Source organism: Castanea sativa, chromosome 5, assembly GCF_040712315.1.
Source record: "Castanea sativa cultivar Marrone di Chiusa Pesio chromosome 5, ASM4071231v1".
Taxonomy (NCBI): domain Eukaryota; kingdom Viridiplantae; phylum Streptophyta; class Magnoliopsida; order Fagales; family Fagaceae; genus Castanea; species Castanea sativa.
Window position 1 is genome coordinate 81,069,985 of NC_134017.1, and position 17,171 is coordinate 81,087,155.

At 33.1% G+C, this 17,171-nt stretch overlaps 2 long non-coding RNA genes and 1 pseudogene across 9 annotated transcripts in view; all 3 read left to right on the forward strand.

The window, feature by feature from the left end:
• The window catches only part of LOC142634415 (uncharacterized), a 69,241-nt gene extending 57,023 nt beyond the window's left edge, over window positions 1–12,218 (forward strand). Inside the window, exons 2-4 of the long non-coding RNA XR_012844168.1 lie at window positions 11,219–11,397; window positions 11,500–11,574; window positions 11,887–12,218. This is a non-coding gene — a long non-coding RNA (uncharacterized LOC142634415). The remainder of the gene's footprint in view (window positions 1–11,218; window positions 11,398–11,499; window positions 11,575–11,886) is intronic.
• Window positions 7,278–10,452, forward strand: LOC142637109 (putative disease resistance protein RGA1; annotated as a pseudogene).
• A 312-nt stretch (window positions 12,219–12,530) lies between the features above and the next one.
• Window positions 12,531–16,928, forward strand: LOC142634414 (uncharacterized). 8 transcript variants are annotated; one of them, XR_012844163.1, is made up of 9 exons: window positions 12,531–13,173; window positions 13,289–13,370; window positions 13,462–13,685; window positions 14,110–14,264; window positions 14,767–15,028; window positions 15,205–15,371; window positions 15,457–15,574; window positions 15,876–16,213; window positions 16,388–16,928. It is a non-coding gene; the product is annotated as an uncharacterized LOC142634414 (long non-coding RNA). The 8 variants fall into 8 exon arrangements; XR_012844167.1 differs by having other exon boundaries at window positions 14,849–15,028; XR_012844161.1 differs by having other exon boundaries at window positions 12,531–12,805; window positions 13,076–13,173; window positions 14,110–15,028.
• The last annotated feature ends 243 nt before the right edge of the window (window positions 16,929–17,171 follow it).

Consider the following 17,171-nt stretch of genomic DNA (forward strand, 5'->3'; position numbering starts at 1 on the left):
ATTGGCCATGAACAGTGATTTTAGGCCAATGAACGGTAACTTCTGGAATGAACAGTGTTTTTTACCCCTTTAAAAATTATTTTGCTACAGTGTTTTCAGTTTTCAGTTTTCAGCAATAAGTTCTACTAGATGGTTTTCTAAAATATAAACAGTAAGAAGTTCCACTTGATGGGTCCTATAAATAAGATGGTTGTCCCTAAGTATATATTTATTATCCTCTACTGATCTTTACTTTCTTTTTCTTTTTTTTCTTTTTTAAGAACTGTAACATGTCTTAATTTAAGTATTGAATTTCTTATATTTTCTATCAAAAAAAGAAAAAAAAAAGAAAAAAAGGAAAGAAACGAAAACAATTTCACTGAGGAAGCTACAAGGACTATGGTGGAACTGAATTTTAGTGTCCATCTTGGCATTAACCCGAAGCTAGAAGGACTAGGATTTAAAATATAAATTCAATTTTAGTTTTTATTTAAGTATATATTGAATCACATTATTGGGGCATGCACCTATTACCATATTGCAACATTATCGTTAACTATTTTATAAAAAAAAGTCAAATAAATACCGGACATATTATAATTTGTAGAATATAAATTGGTAAATAAAAAAATGTATTGGAAGTTTGGAACACAAAAGATAGTACAAAGCATTTGTTTTCATTAAGTGTCAGTAATTTAAAATGTTTCAACATGTTACCACTTGACCACTTAGTAGCTTAGAAAAGATTTTGTGGGTTATAGCCTGCTCAATTGATAAAACTTCTAATAATTACATAAATTTGCGACTAATTAATTTAAAAATAATTGACAAATGAATTAAACTAGAGTTGATCATATCAGATGGCTTTAAGAGAAGAGTTCTCAAACGACCATAACAAAATGTTATAGCATTTTTATAGCAAGTGAAGTGTCAATCTAAAATAAAATAAAATTATATTGATATACAATACAATTCAAATAAAAAATATTTTAAAATTATAATGAGATTTGGTTGTGTTACTAGATTTGTTCTTGAACCACCGTTCTTGAAGACTTGTTTCACTTGTTGGTATTTTTTTTATAAATTTTATGAACCCTAATTGGTTAGTTAGGTGACTGGGGAGGAACCAAAAAAAAATGGCATAGGGCTTTCAATCAATTAAAGCCAACTTGCAACTCGTTGGGTTGGAAAATTTTATTTTATTTTATTTTATTTTATTTTATTTTTTTTTTTTTTTTTTTTTTTTTTTTTTCCGCTGGGTTGGAATTGGGAAACAGCCAGGCACGACAAATTTCCTCTACATAAATATAATGACCTTCAATTATTTTAAGGCCCATTCTATGGACTTCATTATTACCAGTACCACAGACAATTGCAAGGACCTGTCGCACGTTTTACTTTTTTTTTTTTTTTTTTTAAGTAGTGGCTGGCAGGTGCTTTCAATTAATATCAGCCAACGTTGCGTGGACCAACTCTGCCCTTGTAATTTGTAGGTTTTTAAATTTTATTGTGAATAATAAAAAAAAAGGGTAAATTTCTTTTACAAATCTTGAGGGTTAGACTAACGCTAATTAAGTTTAAGATTTTTCAAAATTTATTAATTTAGTTCTTAAAGTTAATTTATTCCCTTAAAATTGTTAGGCAAATTAGTTATTTTTCTCAATTATTTTAGGAACTAAGTTAACTTTAAGAACTAAATTAATTATACAAAATGCTGTGACATGTTACTCTTGTGACTTTGCCTTAAAATGGAAAAAATAAAAAATAGTATATGATATTGTGAATTATAAAAGAGTAGCCAATGGAATAAGTTTCTATGAGAGAGCTTCACACACATATATATTTAGATTAGGTTAGAGTATAAATTTTATCTTGCATAAAAAAAAAAGTTTGTAATATATATATGTTAAAAGATGCCCTTTGAAATGTCATAACTTTTCAAATTTGATATACCAAGAGGTATCTATTGAAAAGTCATAACTCTTCATATTAGATATATCAAAAGATATCTATTAACCGAAAATATGTCTATTCAATAAAAATACACCTCTTGAATGAAAATGTGCTTATTGAATGAAAAGTTGCCTATTAATCAAAAATGAAAATTAAAAAGGCACAACTTTTTAATATTTTTAAATATATATGAAATTAAATTATATAGTGATATAACACAATAAAAAGTGATCAACAAAAAGTTAAATATTTCAATTTTATATTACATGTAAAAGCGAATAGTCGTGGCCGCTCTACCTAGATTCAATGGTTCCAACACTAGTATACGACTAGTTAGGTAATAAGGTTATCTATTACAATAACTGAGCTCCAGGCGATAAAAATATTAGAGTCCATTTGAATACAGTTGAAAATTGAAAACTGAAAACACTATAGTAAAATAATTTTTAAATATATAAATAGTATCGTAGGACTCATTTTTAATTTTTAATAAAAAAGTGGTTAAAAAGTGATATTTATGGGTCTTTAAACAGTGCACGAATGCACTGTTCACACAGAAAAATGGCGGGAAAAATTCATAATTAGCGGTTACTGTTCATGTACTGTGTACATAAACAGTATTCGTTGTCCCTTAAAAGCTGAAAAGCTGGCAAAATATATCGGTAGCCGTTGTTCCATAATTCATTGGTAGCCGTTGTCCCATAATTTATTGAAAAGCTGCATGAACAGTAGTGTTTACTGTTCACGCACAGTATACAGTACATAAACAATAGCAGTTGTCCCATAATTTATTGGTCCTTCACCATCTGTGGGAATGCCTTTTGTCAAGTTGTGGACTTTTGTTACGTACTTTTCCAATCTAGTCATATCACCGTTTATTTTTTAATTATTTCACATTTGTCCAAAGGAGCAGGGACCTTACAAGATTTGTACAATCGTGTCTGTTTCTGAAGCCTAAAAGCATGTCCCATCCATCACCCATGCACGTTTTTGTAGGGACAATCAATTCTTTGAAGTAGTCCAATTTCGAGGAATTTTTTTTAAAGCACATTTCAGTCTTTTAGTCTGATACTTTCTAATTGCAGTGTTTGATTTCCATAAGAAGAATTTTAAATTACGGTCACAGCCCATCTGTATGGGCAATGGATCAAGCTTTCAAATAAGGAAGCTATCACATTCATATATAATGCTTATGGAAGAATATATATGACAGATTTAAAAAGCCCAGAGTCTCTTTTTTTAAACTAACACTAAAACTAGAAGCATATAAATATTCTACTAAAAAGCAAGAATTAATGCTTATGTAATATTACTTGCGTAAATGTACATTTTTAAAGAGCACAGCTTGAGCCTAAAACACATGACAAGGTCCTTTGGCTTTCACTTCTTCTTTTTTTCTTTTTCTTTTTTCTTTGCCTTTTTTTTTTTTTATAAATTTCTTTGCTTTTATTTCACACCGCTAAATCTTATAGCCTCTTTTGCAAGCTATCACTTAAGCGTCCGTTTGGGAAACGCTGAACGCGTCCAGCGTTCAGTGTTTCCCTTCTTTCTTCTTCTTTTTTTTTTTCCCTTTCTTGCACAGATTTCAACCAGCCGACAAGAGCACTATTCCTCACTGTTCATGCACTGTTCATGAACAGTACCAGTACTTTTCAGTTTTTTTATATTTAAAATGGGACCCGCTATACTATTCACACATTTAAAAATTATTTTGCTACAGTGTTTTCAGTTTTCAGTTTTCAGTTTTCAGCTGTATCCAAACGGACCCTAAAAGTAAAACTAGAAACGTAAATATTCTTCCTTGTGTAGATGTTCCTCTCTTAACAGCTCCCAAAAATGCTTGAAGTTTGTGATTTTATTTATTCGGTGGCAAAGACATCTTCTAACAGTTATATGCCAATATGCAATGACAAGATGTCCTTACACTAAATCTTTGTGCTTGTCAAGGGTTTTGTAACTGAATTGACAAATTTTCATGTACAAAGTGCTTGGAAGTTTATGAGAGAAAGTGTTTGAATTGTGGGGTTAATAGCATATTGTAATTGACTCTAGAGTTGTTTATATTTTTTCTTATAAAAAAAAAAAATCAAACATTGTAGTTAACTTTCTCATAATCTATATATCAAATAAAAGTGATATTAATTCTAGGGATTATGGGAAAGTTGAGCTATAAAACTATTTATTATTTTTTGTTGTGTGTCCAACAAAAATGTGTAGGGTTCAAATCCCCTTCAAATTTTTAGTATTTCTCTCCCAATTTCAAATTCCTATCAAGCTAAGCAATTGAATAACTGAATATCCAATAATTGAATATCAAAATTTCAAATATCCTAGCCGTTGAAGCAATTGAATATCCAATAAAAAAATAATTTCAATGCAAATTTAAAATATCAATAAGAGCAAGACCTTACTCAAGATTCACTTATATTTCACCTATACTAATAAGGAAGGATTTACAAATTTTAGAATTTGATTACGAATTGGAAGAACAAAAAGGATTACGAGTAGGAAATTCATTTGGTCACATTTGCTTTCTTGGCGTATCACATGTTTACTACTATTTTTGTTTTATTGTGTCGGCAGAATAATGTTTGTCAAATTTACATTGGTGAAATGTTTTCACCTTTTGTCAATTGTGGACTTTTGTCACATACTTTTGAAGTTTGGTCACACAACTTGTCTTTTTTTAATTCTTTTTTAGGGAATTTTTTAAAAATTATTAATTCTTGTGGGAAGTAGAAGATAATTTTTTAATTTATATATATATATATATATATATATATATCTTAATTATTAAGGGGGAAGGAATATTCAAACTCTTTACTCTCAATTGATATATTAAAAAGCATGAAATGACTTAAAAATTATTGACACATAAATTAATTTAGAGTTGATCATAAAAGACCACTTTAAAAGAAGAGTTCTCATAATGTTACAGCATTTTTATAGCATGTGAAGCGTCAATCTACCATAGATCAACAAAAAATAAAACAAGATTATATTGAGATACACCACAACTCAAAACAAAAATATTTAAAAAATATAATGAGATTGTTTTTTTGCTAAACATATAATGAGATTTTGTTGTATTGCTAGATTTACTCACGAAGACTTGTTTCACTCATTGGTTAGTTAGGTGAGAGGCGAGGAACCAAAAAATAAAAATAAAAAATGGCATGGAGCTTTATATCAATTAAAGCCAATGTGCAACTCGTTGGCTTGGAATTTGGAAGCAGCCAGCCACGACAAATTTCCATTGCATAATGGCCATGGCCTTCAATTATTGCGAATAAAATTTGTACTTAGCGTTAAAAAAAATAAAAAATAAAAATGATACTTTTTACTTATAAGATAAAATTTTCGAATCGTTAATAATTATTAATCTTCTCCAGGTAACTGTACGTAAAACTTGCTTAATATATATCATAATATCAATAAGTTCACTTTGAGAAGCAGTTGTTAATTCAAGTCTCATGTTTGTCAATCTTTTGTTCAGACTTGTAACCAAATCATCATATAGCTTAAATTAAATGTCTAGTGCAACTAAAATTGAAGTGTTGTTTGTTGGTCTTGCCTCATTCTCTGTTCTTGTGTGGACCTGCTGCTTTCTCTATGTTTATGAAAATTAATGCACTTCAACTTTGTACAATTGTGTTTGTTACTGTAGCCTAGACGCGTGGTCCCATCACCCACGCACATTTTTGTAGGGAAACACTTTTTTGGAAGAGAAGGCACATTAGCCATGGCCCATGACTTCCTTTCCTGCAAAGGTGCATAATTCATAAATAGGCATTTGTCCAGTGCTGCATTGATATAAAAAATATTCATGATATTGCTCGTTATAAATATAACAAATTAGCAACATCAAATGCTACAGTTCCATTTTTATATAATAAATATATAAATTGTGCATGACAATAATAAATGTTTGATACCAAAACTTATGAATATGCATAATCTTTTTTGAAGGACACTGTTTGTATATTTGATATGGACAAAGTTTAGTTACAAAATTGTTTATAGAATCTTACTCAATATTTTTTTTATTAGAAGTGAATTTTGACAAATTCACTATTAAATTGCATCTTCTTCTTATATCCTCTGTGCTTGCAAAATTTTAAGAAAATTAAAGATCACTAGTTATGTCATTAATAAATTTTTTAAATTACAAGTTTTTGTAATTTAAAGTTATGTATAAAATATAAGTTTATAGATCATATAATAAATAATATCCAATTGACACAAAATTTGACGTGTATCTAAAGCGTAAAAAACATACAATTTGATGGTTAGATTTTCAAAATATGTAGTAACATTATTTTATTAAGTGAGTTTGTAGCCTTAAACTATAACCAATTTTGTAACTAAATCTCATAGTATAACGGTGTATAGTATATGTCAAGTGGTTTCAAAAGTATGTAAATTGCTTGGGTAAGTGGCAAAATTGTGGATAATATTGCTCACTTGTTAATAATCTTCACCTAGAGAGCTTGCTTAATATCAAATCAATGAGTTCACTTTGAGAAGAATTGTTTCAATATTTAAATTTTCATGTTTGTAGCTATTTTGTGTGGACCTGTAAAAAAATCATCATAGCTTGAATGGCTAGTGCAACTAAAATTGTAGTGTTGTTGCTCCTGCTTCCCTGTTCGATCTTGTGTGGACCGACAACACTTTTTTTTTTTTTTTAAGTAGTTATGGTTTTGTTCAGCAGAATACGGACTGGTTGAAAGTTGGAACCTATGAGTCTATGAACATGACGAGCCATCCTCATTCCACAATACACACTGTAAAATATAAATTCTAATTAAAATTGATATGGATGTTACCATCACATTGGAAAACTTCATGGCCCACATATTCTTAAGATTTTGCTAACAGATATTCTTAGCACATTTTTTAGTAAACTATTATAGTAAAATTTTTAATTATCAAAAAAGAAGAAAAAAATCAAGTGCGATACTTAATGACCAATATTTTCTTTTTACTCGAATAAATAAAGACCAATAATAACATTTAAGACGTAACATCCGATACCATATATTGAGGGCGTTTGGATCCGTGTTTTTGTATCCACGTCTGCGTTTTTGCTTCTGTTTTTTTTTTTTAACCCAGCCGCATGTATTGACTTTTCAGCCATGAACAGTGCACAAATGCACTGTTTATGGGTCCCACAAATTTCACTTTTCAGCAACTTTTTCATTAAAAATGGGTCTCATAGTACTATTCACACATTTAAAAATTATTTTGCTACAGTATTTTCAGTTTTCAGTTTTCAATTTCAGAAAAATAAGTTCTATCCAAACAGACTCATCATGTGCACAGTAAAGACAGAAATTATCTTAATAAATAAATATTAAATGTTTTCATTATTCATTGAGACTGCTAGTTCGTTATAAAAGCCGAATAGGAGGAGTGAAGAAGCACAAGCACACCTGCTATTGCTTTATCTATTTCTCACTTTACTCCTTACTTCTCTCATTCGCATTCTGTTTCTTTATTGTATTCTCAACTTATAACTTTCAGTCTCCATTAACTATGGCTGATGCGCTACTGACACTAGCTACTGATCTCTTGAAGCCGTTGGGTTCAATCGCTGTTCAACAAGAGATAAGCTTGAATGTTGGTGTTGATGAAGAAATCGAAAAGCTTTCTAACAGTTTCAAAATCGTCAAGGCGATGCTCAACAACGCTGAGGAAAGACAATTCACGATGGCAGCTGTGAAGCCTCCGTTAGATCAGCTCAGAGACTTGTACTACATGATGGATGACGTGTTGGACAAGTGGAACACTGTAAGAAGGATCAGATCAGAAACTCAAAATGAAGAAGAAAGAACTGTTAATAATAACAATCCTGCAGCCCTGGTGATGAAGGTACTATGCTCATTCTTCACCTCTCTATCATGTTGTTTTGGTTGTTTTGGTCAAGTAGATAACCTTTCTCTGCGTCATGAGATTGGTCACAAAATAGAAGAACTGAAACAAACATTAGATAACATTGTCAAAGACAAGGCGACCTATGGGTTTGACTTGACTGGGGATTCACCTGTAGAAGTTGAGCGAACACTCACCACGTCCTTTGGGGATGTGTCCGATATAATTGGTCGTGATGACTATAGGGATGAGCTGTTCAGCAACCTGTTAGGCGGGGGTAGTCAGGAAGAAAGTAATCCTCGTGTCATCTCCTTAGTGGGCATGGGCGGGATAGGAAAATCCACTCTTGCCCAACTAGCCTACAATGATGATAAGATACAAGCCCATTTTCAACCAAGAATTTGGGTTTGTGTTTCTGATCCATTTGATCAATGCAAGGTTGCCAAAGCAATCATTGAATCTATTGAGGGTCAATCCCCTAACATTACTGAATTGCAAATTCTATTAGCTTGCATTCGTGATTTGATTAGGGGAAAGAAGTTCTTTCTTGTCTTGGATGATGTGTGGACTGAAGAGTCCACAAAGTGGGAGCAATTCAAAAATGCTCTCAAATGTGGTGCCCAAGGTAGTAGAATTCTTGTCACCACACGTAAAAACAAAGTTTCGGTGATGATGGAGAGTTCTCACAATATCATTTTGCCGGAATTGGTCGTCGATGACTGTTGGTTGATGTTTAGTAAAATAGCGTTTTCTAACAAAGATCTACATCAACGTAGGGATCTAGAAGAGATAGGCAAACAACTAGCAAGTAAGTGCAAAGGCTTGCCACTAGCTGCAAAGACTCTTGGGAGTCACATGCTTAAAAAAAATAGTAAGGAAGAGTGGGAGAGGGTTTTGCGCAATAGTTTGTGGGAAGTAGAAGACTTTAAAGAAGGTCTTTTGGGACCATTGTGGTTGAGTTATAATGAATTGTCCTTATCAGAGAAACAATGTTTCTTATCTTGTGTTATCTACAATAAAGATCACCAATATGATAGACTTGATTTAATCAACCATTGGATGGCACAAGGATATATAAACTCAAAAGAAAACATAGAGATGGAAGACATAGTGGAAGAGTGCTTTGAAAAATTAGCCATGTGCTCTTTTTTCCAAGATTTTAAGAAAGATACCAATGATGATAGAATTATAAGTTGCAAAATGCATGATATTGTGCATGACTTTGCACAGTTAATGACAAAACATGAATGCTTCAGAATCAAAGGTGATGAAGAGGTTCAGATAAACTTTAGAAGGGCCCGACAGTTGTCATTAATAGTTAAAGAAACATTTCTTGAGTCCGTCTATGAAGCGAAAAATCTGCGCACTCTCTTTTTACACACTCCCTCTCTTCTTTCTCATGAAAGGGACTATGAGTTTAACTGGCCCCTATCCAACTCATGCCATCACTTTAGATGTTTACGAACATTAATTTTGGATTGCCCATTTATGGAACTTCCAGATGCGGTGGAAAATTTGATACATTTAAGGTATCTCCATATGTGTGAGATTGTTGAAATAAAAGAATTACCTGAAACCTTATGTAATCTGTGTAATTTGCAAACTTTGAATATTGATAATGCTCGTTCTTTCAAGAAATTCCCACAGGCGATGGGTAAACTAATCAATTTAAGACAGCTTAGATTATAAAATCATACTGGCTGGTACAGACTAAAATTTCCAAATGGGATTGGGAAATTGACTTGTCTTAGAACATTAAGTGATTTCAACATAGGTGGTAAGGATGATAAAGAAGGATGTAAACTTGGAGAATTAAAAAATTTGAACCAACTTCAAGGGAGCTTTAAAATGCATGGGTTGTCAAATGTGGTAGATGTAGAGGAGGCCCAGAATGCACAGTTGAAGAATAAGATACATATCCACGATTTGGAACTAGATTTTTGGGGTGAAGGTCTATTAGAAGAGGCAGAGGAAGAGAATAGAAGAAGAATGGAGATCGATGTTTTGAATGCCTTGGAGCCACCTCCACACTTGGAAAAATTATCAATTAAGCACTTCTTGGGCGCCACAGTGTATTCTAATTGGATGACATCCTTAACCAATTTGAAAAGTCTTCATATCAATCGGTGCTCGCAGCTAGAATGTTTGCCACCTTTGGGGAGGTTGCCGTTGCTCAAAGAATTAAATATACAGTGGGCAAAAAATGTGAAAAAGTTGGGAGACGAATTTTTAGGAATAGAATCCGAAAACAAAAGCAAGAAAAACGACCGTCACATCATAAATATATTCCCAAACCTGAGAGTTCTCGTAATTGCGCATTTGCCAAGCTGTGAAGAATGGATTGGGATGGGTGGAAAGAGAGAAGAAGTGGAAGAAGAAAAAGATAGTGGTTTGGTTTCAGATCCAATAATAAAAATAATGCCAATGCTTGAAAGCCTGACAATTGTGTCCTGCCCCGAATTAAATTGTCTGCCAGACTACTTGCGTACTGCTCCATTACAGAAATTACGCATTTGTGACTGTCCGATTCTCAAGCCACGTTGTAAAAGAGAGGGAGGAGATTACTGGCCCATTATTTCTCACATCCCAACAATCAAAGGCAACTCTCCTTCCTTTCTTCCCTCGTCTTGCTTCTTTTATTTTTAATTTTGCAAATTAAACGGAAGTTTTAAGTTTAGTTAACTCCAACTCTCATCCATTTAAAGTTGAAATATTTTATCAGATTACCCAAATTCACAAACCCACTGCCACCAAATCATTCAATCTCGTATGCCCATTAATTATTTCCAAATCTAACATACTTATTTTTCTTTCTGGGCATTCGTAATGTTCTTTATATCTATAATTCCCCTAAGCTGAAAATTCGTTTTGCTTAAATTTGATAATTTATTTTATGGTTTTTGGTCTTTGTTGGCCCAATCTTTTATTAGTATGGGTTTTGATTAAAATCTATTTTTCTTGTTCATTTTTGGTTTAATATCATAATATATGGGTCTTGCAAGTTTTGTTGATTTTTCGAATTTAGATTAATCTGACCCAACTAATGTGCTTTTCTTTTTTAGTTTCTAGTATATGGGGGATGGTACAGTGAGTCGGATGAACAAGTGGAAGTAGACATTGATGAGGGGGATTTGTGAAGCGGACGGATACATATCATGAGATTGGGTAGTAAGAGCAAGCAAGGTGAGATTCCCTTTTTAGTTTTTACTAGCATGAATATTATGAACATTACATTTAAATCTGTGTCCATATTGCTACATTGTGCCTCTTATTCCTACTTACCGCTAATATTCCTATTTTGGATTGACTGTTTCAATCCCATTGTGTGTTCAGATTAACAATTATAGTTATCAAAACTACTTTAGTTGTTTATTGATTGGTTTTACTGAATTTTTGTGTATTTGTGTGTCAGGGGTTATGAATTTTAAACAAGTAGAGTTTTTTTGGATGATGATACTGATAAAGAAGAGGAATATAAAATTGAAGCTTGGGGTCACCTTAAATCTCCCTTTTGCAACATTATATTTACTCTTACGTTAGAGCCAAAAGGGTCAATTCCTCCCCAGCTTCACAGTGTAGGTTTGAGTGCAGGTTTGTGTGCTTTATTGTTTTTGTATCTACTCTTCTTATTGTAATATTTTACTGGTCTTGATTTCAATTCCATATTTTGATCATATTACTTGATCATGGCAGTGAAATCAATTTAAATGGTGGAAGAGCTTGATGTAAATCCACCTGCAATACTGTCATGTAGCAGCTGAAAATTATGTAAGTGTTGTTGGATCTTAAATCCCATTCTAACATGGTGTATCTTTTAATCGTATCTGTTACCAAATCAATTTTTTTAAATGAAATATTTACATACATGTGGGTTGAGTCCTGATTTTTTATTTTTTAATTCATATCTTTTAATCGTCATATCACTTGTTTTGGTGCTGGAGAAATTGCTCAATTTGTTTGTTGATAAAGCAGTTTTTTTTAATTAATGTAGAATGATATGCAATTTGCAAAATACTCCAGAACTTTGACTTGGTTATGAATTATGACATCCAAAAAGAGACTAAAAATTTGATTTTACAGATCAACTTTGGGATTTGTGCTTTAATGATGATAGTGTTTGACACAAATTTGAAATTGGATGTCAAAAGAATGCATGATCCAAATGGTGTTGACTAAAGAGGCGTTTGTGCTCACATGAGGAGGATATGGAACTTTTATGCTTGAAATGCATTTTCTTTGACACCAAAGGTAGTGAATTACATCCATAAACAAGCTGATATTGTTCTTGGCGCATCATGAGCGGTCCATAGAAATTTTTTACAACATTCAGGTTTGGTGCATTAATCAGATCAACTTGTCTATTCATTCATAAATCCAGATCTAATTGTACACTATTGCGTCTTCTTTTGCCCATATCTGGAATTGAAAATTATTACCATCTCATGTTCTCTTAGGTCAGCGTATTTAAAGGATGCGGATCCCAGAAAATGGCTTCTATGATTTTTGAGGTAATTTAGTTTAATTTGGCATTGGCGCTAATCTGTACTGCAATAAATGCAAACGTTCTTTTGTAACCCAAATTTGGAGAGTAATGGGATATGTTGATATTTATGCAGAAATCATTATTATAAAAATTGAGATGGAATGATTGCTAATCATTATAAAAATTGAGATGGAATGATTGCTAATCATGGTATGCGATTTTTTATAAAGCCCTCTTTCATGCAGAAAATTAGGAGGGATGGGCTTACAGTTGAGGTAGACATACCGAAGGCAATTGATAATGGCATTCCAGTACTCCTCAAGGCATGCTCAACTTTTGAGCTTTGATGGTCTTGTATACCTATCTACCAGTGCAAAACCTTGATTAGGTTATTAATTATCCTTATGGTTTTGACATAACTTTGAGGTGGTTCAATGAACTATTCATGCAGCCAATGTTCAATCATAAAGATTTAGAGTGGTTTCAGTGACATCGAGTTAATGGGCAACTACAATGGTAAGCTACATTCATATGAATAGCTAGCTTAACAGAACACTTGAGAAATTTTCGTATTCATCTGAACCTGTACTTAACTGTTGAAAAGAAAGTTCTTCAAAATTGGGTTGTAATCTTGTATTGATTTTGTATCCTTAGCAATTAATTACTAGTTAGAGCATTTTATACTCTCTAAAGCATCTAGGATCATGTCCTATGCTAAACATGTCTACTTTGCCATAAAAAAAATTAAGATTTTAGCTTACTTATTTGTCTCAACCTTGCAAACAGCTCCAATCTATTTCTTTGATAATTATTCATTTGTGCATCTCATAAGTTTACTCATTGGGAGTAGTAGAAGCACAGGAAGGACTTCAGTGGTTTGTAAGGTAATCCAATTTGATTTAGCATTATTGTTGGTTTTGAGATCCCTAGTTTTGAGTGGACTGTGCTATGTGATATTTTGGAGTTTGAAATTTGTTAAAAGATTACTCTTCTCTGTAGGAATTTTGGAGGACGACCCTCAAAGTTGCTTGCAGCTAGACTTCCTAAAATCATTGACCATTTCACAATAATTGGGACTCTGGTACTCTCTATGCTTCAAATGATTTGTCAACTACAGTTCACATCTAGCTTATCTCAAGATAATCTCAATTGAGCTGTCACTTCTGATTTAGATCAAAGACCAGTCCTCCAGTCTTTACAAATAGCATAAGACTAACAAGTGAATACTTACAATGGATGAGTAAGGAAGATCAAGATCAATCTCAAAGAGAAAACCCCATTTGGGTGGTCACGAATTTAGCTGAAAGAAATAAGCATGAACCTGAGACTACAAGTCATAAAGGAAAGTGGGGACAACAAGGCTGACCAGTTATCAGACAATGACTCTCAAAATATGGTACACACTATACTTTCCCCTTAACTCCTGTTTTGTTTGTTCAATTGACAAAAGAAAACTTATTTTTGCTTATCCTATGCGTGAATGTCTTTGATAGCTCTGTTTTGTGATATTGATTAGTGCTATAAATGCTGGGTTACTTTTATGCTCCTCATCGTGCTTAGGAAGTAATAAGTTGATGATTTTCTATTGATTTTGAAGTTTGTTAATGTAGATCAACTTGGAATAAGATTAGGGAAAAGCATTCAGTTGTTGATTGGAGGGCTTTGGTTTGGTTTTTGTTTCGGCTGCTATTTGCAAGCAATGCCTTCATTTCTTGGATAACTGTCATGGATAAACTTCCCACTCCTGACATGGCTGGTAAATGTGGATACAATTCTGATCTCATTTGTGTGTTCTGTAGGAGATATCTAGTGTTCTGTAGGAGATATCTAGAGTCCAGGCAAGCAGTTGAATGACTGGAATTCTCTCTTATGCTGAAATATTCATTCCTTGAAAGTCATAACTATTGTTTGCAAGTTAGCTTGGGCTGCCTTCATTTATCAGATATGGCGTCAAGGCAATGCTAGAGTTTGCAAGGTGTGCAAAATAGTTTGCAAGGGGTAAAGTGTTATTGTTTGTGTGTTTTGCAGCGGTTTGCTGTTTGTGTTGTGTTCTTGTTTAGAGTAGCCATGTTGGTTGTTTCTATGTTCTGCAGCAATTTGTTGTTTGTGTTGTGTCAAGGTTGAACTATTTTGTGATATCTTTGCTCAATTTGTCTTGAATTTATCTCATTCTTAAAAAAAAAATGTATATTCTACTAGTCACCCAAAAAAATTTATTCTGACTGTACTTTGGATTGCTCAGATGATATGTCTCATCCATCCCTTCTTTTATGGTTATAATTTTAAATTCCTTTTTGCATGTTATATCTCTTTGAAATAGAGATTAGACTTTTAAGATTGATATCTATTTTGGAGCATTTTAATTGTTGTCCAATACGATTTAAGTATTTTATATATATGCCATCATTAAACTTCTTACTTTGAAGTTCTAAATTTCTAATTGATGTTTGTAACCTTGAATAATCCTTGTATGGAAGATGTTGGGCTTCGTATCCCCTACTTTGCAAATCTGCATCCAAGATAATGTGTGTGCAAAACCCCACTCAAACTTTATGCAAGGTTGATAGAAAGAACCCATAGAAACTGATAATGGCAAACAGAATGGCGAGGCTGATGAAGTTAAAGATCAGATCATTGGGGCTTCTTTATTTCTCCCAGCCAGAAGAAACAATCCCCACATTACAAGGAATTTTGGAAAGAACTTGGGGATATGAACAAAGATTCTAAACTGCCAATGAAGTTAGTCTTTCCTTTTTGCATATTGATATTGCCATTGACTAAATCTTATCTAATTGTCCTTCAAGAATTGATCCGATGCTTTATTTCGTTCTATATTTGGCACGTAATTGTTTAAATTTCTTCCTTCATGGCATTTGTATCTTAATTGTGGTTGTCATTCTCAACTCAAATCACAGATGAGGATCATTAAGCTAGTTGCACAAAGTTATAAGCATGGAAAATGGTGTTGTGCGCTATGGTGGTGAGTTTTATAGTGATGATGACTTGAAAAGTTGGGCTTTAGTTTCATTATTTGAAGCCTTAATGTTTCCATTTCCTCCTCATCATCAGGCAAACATTGAAGGTTTTCCTTTTTCTGATTTGAACATCTATTTGTGGTGACTGTGCACAAAACATGTGTTCTTAGCTATCCAATCTTTCTTTTGCAGTCCATTGGCCAAATTGTTTGCTGAGATTGCCCTCAGGCAACCACTTATTAGCAAAGTACCTGAAATTGAACCATATGAAACTTTGGGGTTTTGGTACTGCATATCTCATCAAATACAGGTAGCTATTGTTCTTTTCTGTTAGCCTTTCCATATTATCTATAGTAGAACAATATAAATAGCGGCACCCAGGCTAGTTCATACAAAATGGCTTTGAAGATATTCCCTCTCAATAACTCTCTTGCCCACTACAACAATATTTCTTTACAACAACTCCAGCGTTTATTAATCAAACACAAAAAACACAATTTCATCTTTGTATCCTCACCTGATTAATATGTCAAGCTTTGCTCATAAGTATGTTTTTCTATTTTCTATCCTTTGTCCTGGATCAATGACCTTGTTTGTGAAAATTAATGCAGTTAAAACCCATTGGAGAAGCACAGTTTTATGTTGGTGAAAATTGTTAAGCAAGGATGCACCTCAGATAGCCATGTCTTACATTCTGGGGCAAGATATATTCGATGAGCTCCATCGGTTGCAAGCTTCATATGTTGGAATAACAAAGCTCCCTTCCTCTCTGCCTTATATCATTTACCTTGTCTATAAATTTTTATACCAAGTTCATAGATGCAACTATGCTGAGCGATGAGGCTCCATTCAGCATGTGAATGTAGCTTGTCATGGATGTCAAGATGAAATGAGGTCAACGAGTGATACACATGAATGGGAAACTAGGCAATTGGTGTTATGCATATCTGTAAGTACCATTTTCCATATCTTTTTTGTTTGAATGTGAATGACTGGTTTTCAGGTTTATCAATATAGGGGCAGGTGTTGGTTTCTTAAGTCACAGAAAAGTTTGTTTGTACAAGCACATGATTTTCTTAAATTTCATTTTTCTGATAATTATTGACCTAAGATAATATTGCAGGTGAGAGAAGTGTGTGTGTTAATAATGTTCAATCAGCCAGTGGTGTTTGAATGCTTTGGTTCATCATTCCTGGGTGATTCTCCAAACAATTTGGGAGGCACTTAGTTATCTGATGACACTGGGCATTCAATCAGTCATTATTCTTACCAGTACTTGAGCTGTTGGCACCTTATTAGAGTCGGGTCAGTGTAAGGCAAACAGGGAATTATGTGCTGTGACAAAGGATCTTGGCAGTTTACACATCCCCTTCAGAGTTCCCACATTCTTTCCTGGCTCATCATCGAGCTTGAAACTGGTCAGCTTGCCAGTGGTGCAGCCGCATCTTTTGTACTCATGGCCTGAAGTAGTAAAGCAGCACATCAAAATATATAAAGGAAAATCTAATTAGGGACTGTACATTGTATTTTTACCTTTTTTATGCCATTGTCATACTATTTTTAAAGTATTTTTCATGGTTATCATTTTCATAACTAAGATACATTATATTTATACAAAATATATCACAACACGAAGAGTGATATTGATCTACAGCTTCATTTAAGGACACCCTGAACATGTGTTGATAATCTCTTTCAGATTCCTACAGCCCTATAGTTGTTTCATTTCGTCACTCCCTGAACATGAGTTAATTGTCTCTTTTAGATTTCTATAGCCAATTGCTTCCCTGCTTTAAAGACCTTGAGATCCAGAAGATTTTCTAGCTGATTACTGAATAGGGAACAATACACGTTTTATCACAGGCTGAATTAATTCAGTAATCTTCTATTCAAAAGTAAGAACTGAT